General features: G+C 36.1%; 1 long non-coding RNA gene across 2 annotated transcripts; it reads right to left on the bottom strand.

The window, feature by feature from the left end:
- Window positions 1-558: 558 nt before the first annotated feature.
- LOC128551630 (uncharacterized) lies at window positions 559-8,252 on the bottom strand. 2 transcript variants are annotated; one of them, XR_008368852.1, is made up of 4 exons: window positions 8,095-8,252; window positions 7,473-7,508; window positions 3,607-3,656; window positions 559-2,923 (listed from the first exon to the last, which is right to left on the bottom strand). It is a non-coding gene; the product is annotated as an uncharacterized LOC128551630 (long non-coding RNA). The 2 variants fall into 2 exon arrangements; XR_008368853.1 differs by lacking the exon at window positions 7,473-7,508.
- Window positions 8,253-10,540: the final 2,288 nt, after the last annotated feature.

The following is a 10,540-nucleotide window of genomic DNA, read 5'->3' as shown; positions in this document are numbered from 1 at the left end:
CTACATGACCCAGATTCAAACTGGACCTTGAGACCATCAAGACAAACATTATGACCAAGATTTATGAAGATACAGTCATAAATATTGCCTCTACAGTGTTAACAAGCTTTTCCTTTGATTTGACCCAAGATTTTATTGAGGGTAACATTCTGATTAAGATTCATTAAGATTGGGCCAAAACTGTGACCTCTAGAGTGTTAACAAGCTTTTCCTTTGATTTGACCTAGTGACCTAGTTTTTGACCCCAGATGACCCAATATTAAACTCATCCAAGATTTCATTAAGGGTAACATTCTGACCAAGCTTCATTAAGATTGGGCCAAAATTGTGACCTCTAGAGTGTTAACAGTCAAATTGTTGACGACAGACGACTGACGAAGACGGACACAAGGCGATCACAAAAGCTCACCTTTGAGCACTTCGTGCTCAGGTGAGCTAAAAACAATAAGGGTTGTCAACTCCATATGCCCTACAACCCTATGAGGTTTGAAGGTTCTACGGCAAATGGTTCTCCAGGGGAAAGAGACAAAAGTATGGTGAAAAAAGAACACTTCGGGATTTTATCATTTATTTTTTTCTTTTTAAAGACATTTGCTCCATTTCAAAATGCAGGAGTTATGCTATCTCTTGGTTTTTAAGTTAAAATCATCTCTCTCTCAACGTTCAACTATATGGTAGTTTCCTCATTTGAATATGACACATGATTGGCTAAACAAAGCATCACATGACAGAAAATTCAACTGTCACATGACTTCATGTGAACCAACACAGGTCACATGATTTCTAAATATAAGACACATTTATAATAATGTCAAAGTTGGCTGAATATGCTCAACATGATGTCAAAAAAAAATGCTTTTTGACAACTTTCAGTATAAAAACTCCCCACCGCTCTCTATATTGCAACAACTTCTTCTCTAACTATTCTCCCTCCAAATTACACAATTTGAAACAGTAAGGTAGCAATGCAAATAAACAAGACATTCATCCCATTTTGTTCAACATTTAAACAAAGGACATGAGAATAAAATTATGTTAAGAGATGTCAGAAAATCTTGATGTACAAGACACAAAGATAGAATTGATGGGTTTTAATGGAACAATCATATATGATGCGACTGCCAAATAGAACAAATGGTTATCTGCATGTATGTTTTATGTAAAAACCGTTTTGGCTGAAAGTGTACTTATCTTTATACAAAGTTAAAATGAATTTGATTAGATACAATGGCTAGGAATCAATTCCTCCCTATGGTACTGAAGTTTCTCATTACGCCGTTAAATTGAATAAAATATGAAAGAAAATTTTCAGTGGTCACAAAAAACTGCAAAATTTATAATAAATTGCACAGAATTAACAAAAATATTTCCAAAGAATAATGGTTTAAGTAACATCAGAAGTTGTTAAGCATAACTTAACAAATTTGGCCCAAGGTTGTAAAAACCAAGTTTTGAGGACCAGTCTCGAAACTCCAGAAAATGACTGGTTGTTTCCGAGATCAATTTCAAAATTGACCAATGGCAAGGCTGCATTCCCAGACTGGACTTCAAACTTATTTTTAGAACACCAGGACCAGGTTATTTAATGTTCAAAATGATCACATTCATACCATTATCACATTTTGCAGGTACATATACTTACAGTGACAAGAACAAAAACATGTCTAAAAATTGAAAAATGCTACGAATATTTATGGGAGGAAGGAACACTAAATCAGAATTTATGATGCAACATAAGAGGACAAGAAATTTCGTGCAAAAATTCAAATACATTTAAATGGGTAAAACACGAATGCAAAATGTTTTCTCTTATTTAAATAACCGTTTTGACAGTGGTTTGTTATATCGACGCATCAGCAAATGTAGACAACTCTTATTTTTTACTACAATGAATTGAAAACGTTTGTGTTTTTTCTTTAGTAAATGCGTGGAAAACTTCCCCATAATATACATAACAATTTTTGAACACTTTTTCAACTTGTCACTGCCATTTTACAAAGATACGAGGTGAAAATCTAACATAAACATACCAGTTAATTTCATTAGAGAAAGAACTATAATGTGAAACTATTCTACCTGCCTCTTTAATTCGAACAAATAATATACCAACAGTGTTTTTTATCGCTGAATAAAATCCTGAGTTTAGATGCAAACGAATTATGTTATAATGACAAGCATCTAAACAACAATTACGTTATTCAGCAATAAAATCACCATTGGGGATGTATCAGTTTGATTCTTGCAACATCCACAACATAAACTTATTTTTCAGCAAGCTTTTCTTGGACAAGTCAATTCTTGAAAGAGCTTGAACATTTACTTATTTTTACCACATAACAACAGTACACTTTGCCTTCTTTGTTTCATAGAAAAACAAATGGCTGAGTAAGAATATTAATGTACAGTTCAAAACAGTTTCACATTGAGGCGACAATCACTTAATTTTAATTTAACAAAATGTTCATGTGTAATTTGCATTTCTTCATTATGACAAGACACGAAGACTTCTAGCTAAAAGTAACGTACTACTGTTCACCCCAATATTTTAAGACTTTGTTTCTCTCTAATCTTTGAAATAATTTTCAACAATTATAAACTCTGTACTTTGTAAACAACTTGAGGCATGAAAAATAAACAAAGACCAATTTTTGCAACCTTTTTTCAAATTTAGCATTCTTAACTAGGCAAGAGTAGCGTAAAGGTTGCATAAAACAGATTCTGAATTAAAACTCTGATGCAAAAAGTGTTTCCTAACGCCATTTTTGCACAAAAAAGGTATGAAAAGAAGAATTAAAGACAGATATGTCATAACAGAATAATTCCGCTTTATAACAACACAAGGTAACGTGTTACAGCAGACAAATGTTCGTTATTTTCTTCACGTGTCAACATCATCATAAATGCTGCGTTAGGGCTGGTCAAGCTGAATAGAACAAAATTCAACATATACTTATAAAAGCCAAAATCCTACTTTTGTCAAACAAATTAAGGCCAAGTCCTATAATAAAATACAGTTAAGACCACAATAACGAGTATGTTGTATTCAAAATTCCTAAAGAATTCTTGAGCTGGCTGACACCTAAAATAATATTTACAAACTGAAATCATGCAATCTATAAAGCATGTTCGACAAATTTAAGTTGGGTATCAAACTAATATACTTCTCAAAATCAAATACAAGCTGTGTAGAAATCCAGCACTTCCATATAGACTGATAAAGAAATATAACTGACAGAATATCAGTCTATAACACATGGTGTCAACTCTAGTCAGAGGAGAAAACAAGAAAATGTTTGTCAGAATCACTGTTTGAAAACTTGTAAGATAGAAAATGAACATTCCAGTAACATTACATACATTCACTACTATTTACACATGAGCTGTGCCATGAGAAAACCAACATTGTGGGTTTGCGACCAGCATGGATCCAGACCAGCATGCGCATCCGCCCAGTCTGGTCAGGATCCATGCTGTTCACTTTCAAAGTCTAAGTAATATAAAAATTCTTACCCAATGAACTAGACCCAGTATACTTTTATTACATCTTAACACAGTATGCCTACCAATAAAACATAGAAAATTATGAATTAATATAAGTATAATTACCCTAAATCTGTTACTAAACTCCCTTAATTCTTTTATCTGTTCATCTCTCCCTGCAACAAAAGAAGACACAATTCAATTCATGCATATCATTTTCACCACAAATGAACTCAAAAGATGAAATATGCAAATAAAATTACGATGGCCAAATTGGTCATACCACATTCAGACGGATGGACTGACAGACGAACTAGAAAAGCTTCTATTGTAATTTTAAATCATTTGTGTGGGATTAATTTTTGTTTATTTAGCATTTTATCATTATATTGCAGAATTAATATTTTTGTCAGAAACTCTTTCAAAATTTTAATTACTCACAATTTTATAAAGAAGGAAAAGTTAACAACTTGCGCATGGATAAAACCTCACGACTGTTTCTGCAGTTCTCTAAATTTTGGTCACATGCAAACATTTGAAATTACAGTAACTAAAACATTTTTGCCATCTGAAATTTTATTATCTTCATGATAAAATATTTGGATCAATCTAGCTGCTTGTTTCAAGGCATGGAGTTTAATTATCTTCATAGTCTGCTCTGTGTGTGTATTTAACTCTTAACATGCTGGATAGGATTGGTTCTGCCTTAGCAACCAGCGTAGATCTTGATCAGCCTGCACATCTGGGCAGTCTGATCAAGATCTGCACTGTTTGCCATTCAGTTAGTATCTTTTTGGTAAGCATCCCTTTTAACAGTTTGTGGTACTGTCCAAATTGAAAGATGGACAAGTTCATTTTAATATAGCAGGTTACAGGTTAACTCTAAGTCACCCTCAGTATCTTATGCAGGAGACTCCTTTCAGCACAGTGTTAGCAATTTCAGTTGAAGGATAGTGCAAGATACAGAAGACACTCCAGTTACAGAAGCTTCCCTGGTTCTTTAGTGTGCCAGGTGTAAAACACCTGTACACAGGATTCTTATCCTAATGACTTTAAATTTTAGTTGCAGGAGTAGGGGTTCTAACTCACAACTCCCAGTTTCATAGTCAGAACTAGAAGATGCTTTTGTAAACAAGAGCTGTCGGATGACAGCGCGCTTGACTATTCCAAGAATTGATTGAAGAATGGGGTCAAAATATTACCACAGATATTCAGACAAAATTCCTGTATTTGTGGATTTCGATAAGTCTTGCACTAAATGGCAATGTGTGAACCAATTTCAAAGTCCAAAAAGGGCCATAATTCAGCCAAAATAGTTGTCAAAGTTATGTACTCTTGCCTACAGATTGAAATCATGATGATAAACAAGTGTTCAAAGTTTAAAAGCAATATGTCATTTAGTTTTGACAAAACGTGGACTTGTATGAAAACAGAAATAATTTCCATGTCCAAAAAGGGCCATAATTCAGCCAAGATAGATGACAGAGTTATGTACTCTTTCCTACAGATAGAGACTATTATACTGAACATGTGATAAAAGTTTCAAAGCCATATGTCAAACACTTTACACAAAATATTAACTGGTATGAAAAACTTAACCGAGATTTCTAAGTCAAAAGGGGACATAATTCAGCCAAAATCCTTGATGGAGTTATGTACTCTTGCCTGTAACTGGACATGGTGATGGTAAACAGGTGTTGAAAGTTTCAAAGCTTTATCTCAAAAGACTTTGTCAAAATATGAACTGGTACGAAAAACTTAACCCAGATTTCTAAGTCAAAAGGGGACATAATTCAGCCAAAATCCTTGATGGAGTTATGTACTCTTGCCTATAACTGGACATGGTGATGGTAAACAGGTGTTGAAAGTTTCAAAGCTTTATCTCAAAAGACTTTGTCAAAATTTTTATATGAACTGGTACGAAAAACTTAACCAGGATTTCTAAGTCAAAAAAGGGCCATAATTCAGCCAAAATCCTTGATGGAGTTATGTTCTCTTGCCTATAACTGGACATGGTGATGGTAAACAAGTGTTGAAAGTTTCAAAGTTTTAACCAAAAATACTTTGTCAAAATATGAACTGGTACGAAAAAACTTAACCGAGATTTCTAAGATAAAAGGGGCCATAATTCAGCCAAAATCCTTGATGGAGTTATGTGCTCTTGTCTATAAATGGTCATGGTGATGGTAAACAAGTGCTGAAAGTTTCAAAGCTTTAACTCAAAAGACTTTGTCAAAATGTGGACTGGTAAGAAAAACTTTAACCAAGGTGTGACGCCGACGCCGTGGTGAGTAGGATAGCTCTACTTATTCTTCGAATAGTCGAGCTAAAAAGCGCATGTCTCCCCCAATGCAAAGTCGTATAGGCAAGAAGTCAATAGGGGTCAGGAGCGAAAGTCAAAGAGACACTGATGGCTGGCTGCAACAGGGATCATCTACTTGGCATGTCCAGTCATCCCGCTAAGTTTCAACACTCTTGGCCTAGTGGTTCTCAAGTCACTGTTCAGGCTCCTGTGACCTTGACCTTTGATCAAGTGACCCCAAAATAAATAGGGGTCATCTACTCTGCATGTCCAATCATCCTATTAAGTTTCAACATTCTAGGTCAAGTGGTTCTCAAGTTCCGAAAATGATTTAACATGACCAGGCCCCTGTGATCTTGACCTTTAATAGACAGACCCAAAAATCAATAGGGGTCATCTACTCTGCATGTTCAATCATCCTATGAAGTTTCGACACTCTGGGTCAAGTGGTTCTCAAAATATTGACCGGAAATTGTTTTCCATGTTCAGGCTCCTGTGACCTTGACCTTTAACAGAGTGACCCCAAAATCGATAGGGGTGATCTACTCTGCATGTTCAATCTTCCTATGAAGTTTCACCATTCTGAATCAAGAGGTTCTCAAGTTATTGATCGGAAATGGTTATCAATGTTCAGGTCCCTGTGACCTTGACCTTTAACGGAGTGACCCCAAAAACAAAACGGGTCATTTACTCTGCATGACCAATCATCCTATGAAGTTTCAACATTCTGGGTCAAGCGGTTCTCAAGTTACTGACCGGAAACGGTTTTCCATGTTCAGGCCCCTGTGACCTTGACCTTTAAGTCATTTACTTTGCATGTCCAATTATCCTATGAAGTTTTAACGTTCTGGGTCAAGAGGTTCTCAAGTTATTGATCGGAAACGGTTTTCCATGTTCAGGCTCCTGTGACCTTGACTTTTAACAGAGTGACTCCAAAATCGATAGGGGTCATGTACTCTGCATGACCAATCATCCTATTAAGTTTCAACATTCTGGGTCAAGTGGTTCTCAAGTTACTGACCGGAAATGGTTTTCAATGTTCAGGCCCCTGTGACCTTGACCTTTAACAGAGTGACCAAAAATCAATAGGGGTCATCTACTTTGCAAGTACAATCATCCTATTAAGTTTCAACATTCTGGGTCAAGTGGTACTCAAAGTTATTGATCGGAAATGGTTTTCAATGTTCAGGCCCCTGTGACCTTGACCTTTAACGGAGTGACCCCAAAAACAACAGAGGTCATCTTCTCTACATGATCAATCATCCTATGAAGTTTCAACATTCTGGGTCAAGTGGTTCTCTAGTTATTGATCGGAAATGGTTTTCAATGTTCAGGCCCCTGTGACCTTGTCCTTTGATTGAGTGACCCCAGAAACAATAAGTGTCGTCTACTCCAGCAGCCCTACAACCCTATGAAATTTGAAGGTTCTAGATCAAATGGTTCTCCAGTTATTGACCGGAAATGAAGTGTGACGTACGGACGGGCAGGGCAAAAACAATATGTCTCCCCAAGAGGGGGCGGAGGGGTGGGGTGGGGGGAGACATAATAACTTCAGGACCACGTCTGCTCTATAATGAGCCAAAAGTTAGGAGAGTTTTGAGACCAGTCTCAGAAATGCAGCATTCTGATTGGTCAATTTCTAATTTGAACTCAAAATCAACCAATCAGATGCTTGCTTAGCTTAACTTACATGTATGAGGCAGATTTCTTCCAACATTGTTGTATCCTAGAAAAAATTTAAGTTACCTCAGTCCGAGTGCTTTTAGTTATATGCTACTAGATACAACAGGCGGGGCAAACTGTCACAATATATGCTGCAGCAAATTTCTTCCGACTTTTATAATACATGTACCTACTTACTGAGCAGACTAGTTGTCAATTTTCTCGGTTATGACTAATTCAAGGGCCATAACTTCTTAAGACTATCCAACTGGTTATCAAACTTGACCAAGATAATATTCACTTGAAAATTCTAAGTTTGGTGAACAATGGGAAAGAATCTCCGAAACATCTGCTAAAGATATTAAGCAGGCACTGTGGATGAAAACTAACTTAACAAAAGTAATGATAAGCAAGCCTTATAAAAGTTCTGTGTTCCTGTGGGACAGAATGTCACTGTTCGATGCAATCGCAAAAATTTGTCCCCATTTACCAGTTCACCAAATTTGGATCATCACAAAACCTAAACTTACCTTTCTACTGAAGAACTCTTAATGACAAGACATTATGACCTAATTCCTTGAATAACTTAAAACATACCCCTAAGGCCTTTCCTTAGACCTTGTGAAAAATTATCAAAATTGAAAACCAACCTTTCAGTGATTTTTTCCCTTCTACTTTATTAGCATGTGTTGCATGTGGCACGTGATCTTGTTTGTCTGTGACAGGTGGAGGTCCGTGATCGTGACCTACCGGACTAGTTTTAACTGTAGGCCCTGCTGTAGATACAGGTATTGTCGGTCGCCCAGTCTCTTCTGTAAACAAACATACAAATGTACTTATCAAGTTCTAAATAAAATGCAAAATACTCAGCAAATGTTCATACATCTATCATTTGTTAGATTTTCCTACACATTTACATGCCCTTGACATGGATCAACCTTTGAAAAGGTCTGAGCCGTGCCATGGGAAAACCAACATGGTGGCTTTGCGACCAGCATGGATCCAGAATAGCCTGCGCATCCGCGCAGTCTGGTCAGGATCCATGCTGTTCGCTAACAGTTTCTCTAATTCCAATAGGCTTTGAAAGCGAACAGCATGGATCCTGACCTGGCTGGTCTGGATCCATGCTGGTCGCAAACCCACTATGTTGGTTTTCTCATGGCATGGCTCATTTAATCTTGCAAGATTTAGAGGTTGCAAGTTCAGCAAACACTGATTTTTTGTTTACTATCTCCAAGTTAAAAGCAGCCAAAATGAAGTCTAAACTTACAAAAAAAATTTCAGAGGCATTTTCTTGTTTATTTTTCCAAGTCTGACTCAATCATCCAACCACTGAAGCGTCTGTCCCGATTGTCAAAAAATTTTAACATCTGATCCAGTCTGATTTCTCGAGGGCCTTCAAACATGGCACTTTTACTTTCACTTCATTTTCTTATGATTATTTCTTTTGTTTTCTTTAACTCTCCAAGTGGTTCTAAAGACTGAAGATTACTGGAACTTAAGTCTTTTTAAAATGCTGCAGTTTTTCACATTTTAAAGAAATTTCCTTTGATGACTACCCATTGTCCCTTTTGAATAACACCACATCTCTGTTTTTCATAAGGCATAAGCCTTTTTTGCGAGTTGTCCAGAAGAGAAAATGTATGGAATAACCAACGAGATCTTTAACCATATCATATGTTAAAATCACTATTCAAAGTAAGAAAAACCAAATTTTCAAAACAATTTTGATGTAAAAAATAACAAAACAACAACGTTCCTCCGTTAACATTATCTACAGTGGGTTGTGAAGACACTTGAGTGGTTTGTGGAGACTGACTGGGTATATTGCGGTTTGACTGAGCTACGTAGCCTCCACGACTTGACTTCCCATATCGACCATATTTCTTTATGAAGAAAATTGGTTTTTGTTTCTTTTAAACAGGAGGCATGCAACAACAGTTGATGTCACAATCTGGTGTTCAAAGTCTTACAGGACAGACCCCGGGGCAGGGATCCCACCACCAGATGCAGCATTTTATCCCACAGGGTAAGTTACTGTGAATCATGAGCTCATGAATGTTGCTTTCATTTCAACTAGCTGTTGAAAGTAAACTTGTATGAACATTTACCTTTTTTTTGCCATGGAAATGCCTTTTTGAAGTAATTGTGTTTAGAGCATTCTAAGGCAAAGGTTACCAATGAGATGTTAAGATATTTGAAAAAACAACAGAAACTTTGTTTTTCAAGGGAAACCGGCTTTAAGTTAAGTATTTGACCTATACAACACTTTCTTCTAAGATGCATCAGTGTCATTGACTTAAAAAGCTAAGCAGATTGCCCTCATTTGTTCCCTAGCAGAGGGTTTTTCCAGAGGGGAAGCAAAAGAAAATGATATAAATTTATATGTAAAAAAAACCCCTTTTTGTCTGAACACACTTTCTTCATGGCTTTGAAATTACACGACGTACAAGCATTTAAACTTAATGCTTGCTTCAAATAAAATGACAGTAAAAATGCAATCATTGATTGAAACCTTCTCTGGCATGCCAACATGTTAATTCTGATCCAAGCTAACAGCTTTATTTTGCTAAGCTTCCGTGCATGTATATTAACACAACAAAGATATGATTTTGGTTCATTTTGCTGTCAAGAGCTACATGTGTAAGCCTACATAATTTTATGTTTCTGTAATCTATCTACACAGCGATTTCTATATGTTTTTGACTGAAAGTGTAGTGCTAAATTATATCCGAAAGTAGTTAAAAATGACATTAACATTGAACTTGAACTGTAAGTCTAGGCTTGCACTCTGCATTTCCTAAATCTGCATACAGTCCTGGCAGATACTCTTTTTTTAATGTGAATGATGTATTCAATATGATGAGAAAATTAAGAGAATTCAGGCAGCCGTTCTACATGTTCTGAATGTGTTATATACATGTTTTCTCAAAAATCTTGTGACACACTTCCTTGTCCACTGTCTGAAAATAAATATTTTGTATCAGGTCTGGAAAATGCAGTTAAGGATAACTACCCGTAATAGGCCTCAATTTCACCAAAAGCGTACATACAACTTGATAATGTAAACTTTGAAAATGTCAAAAGATAGAAATA

This window comes from Mercenaria mercenaria, unplaced genomic scaffold (assembly GCF_021730395.1).
Source record: "Mercenaria mercenaria strain notata unplaced genomic scaffold, MADL_Memer_1 contig_1373, whole genome shotgun sequence".
In the NCBI taxonomy this organism is placed as follows: domain Eukaryota; kingdom Metazoa; phylum Mollusca; class Bivalvia; order Venerida; family Veneridae; genus Mercenaria; species Mercenaria mercenaria.
Note: the sequence above shows the minus strand (reverse complement) of the source record. Positions and strands in the feature narration are given on the sequence as shown.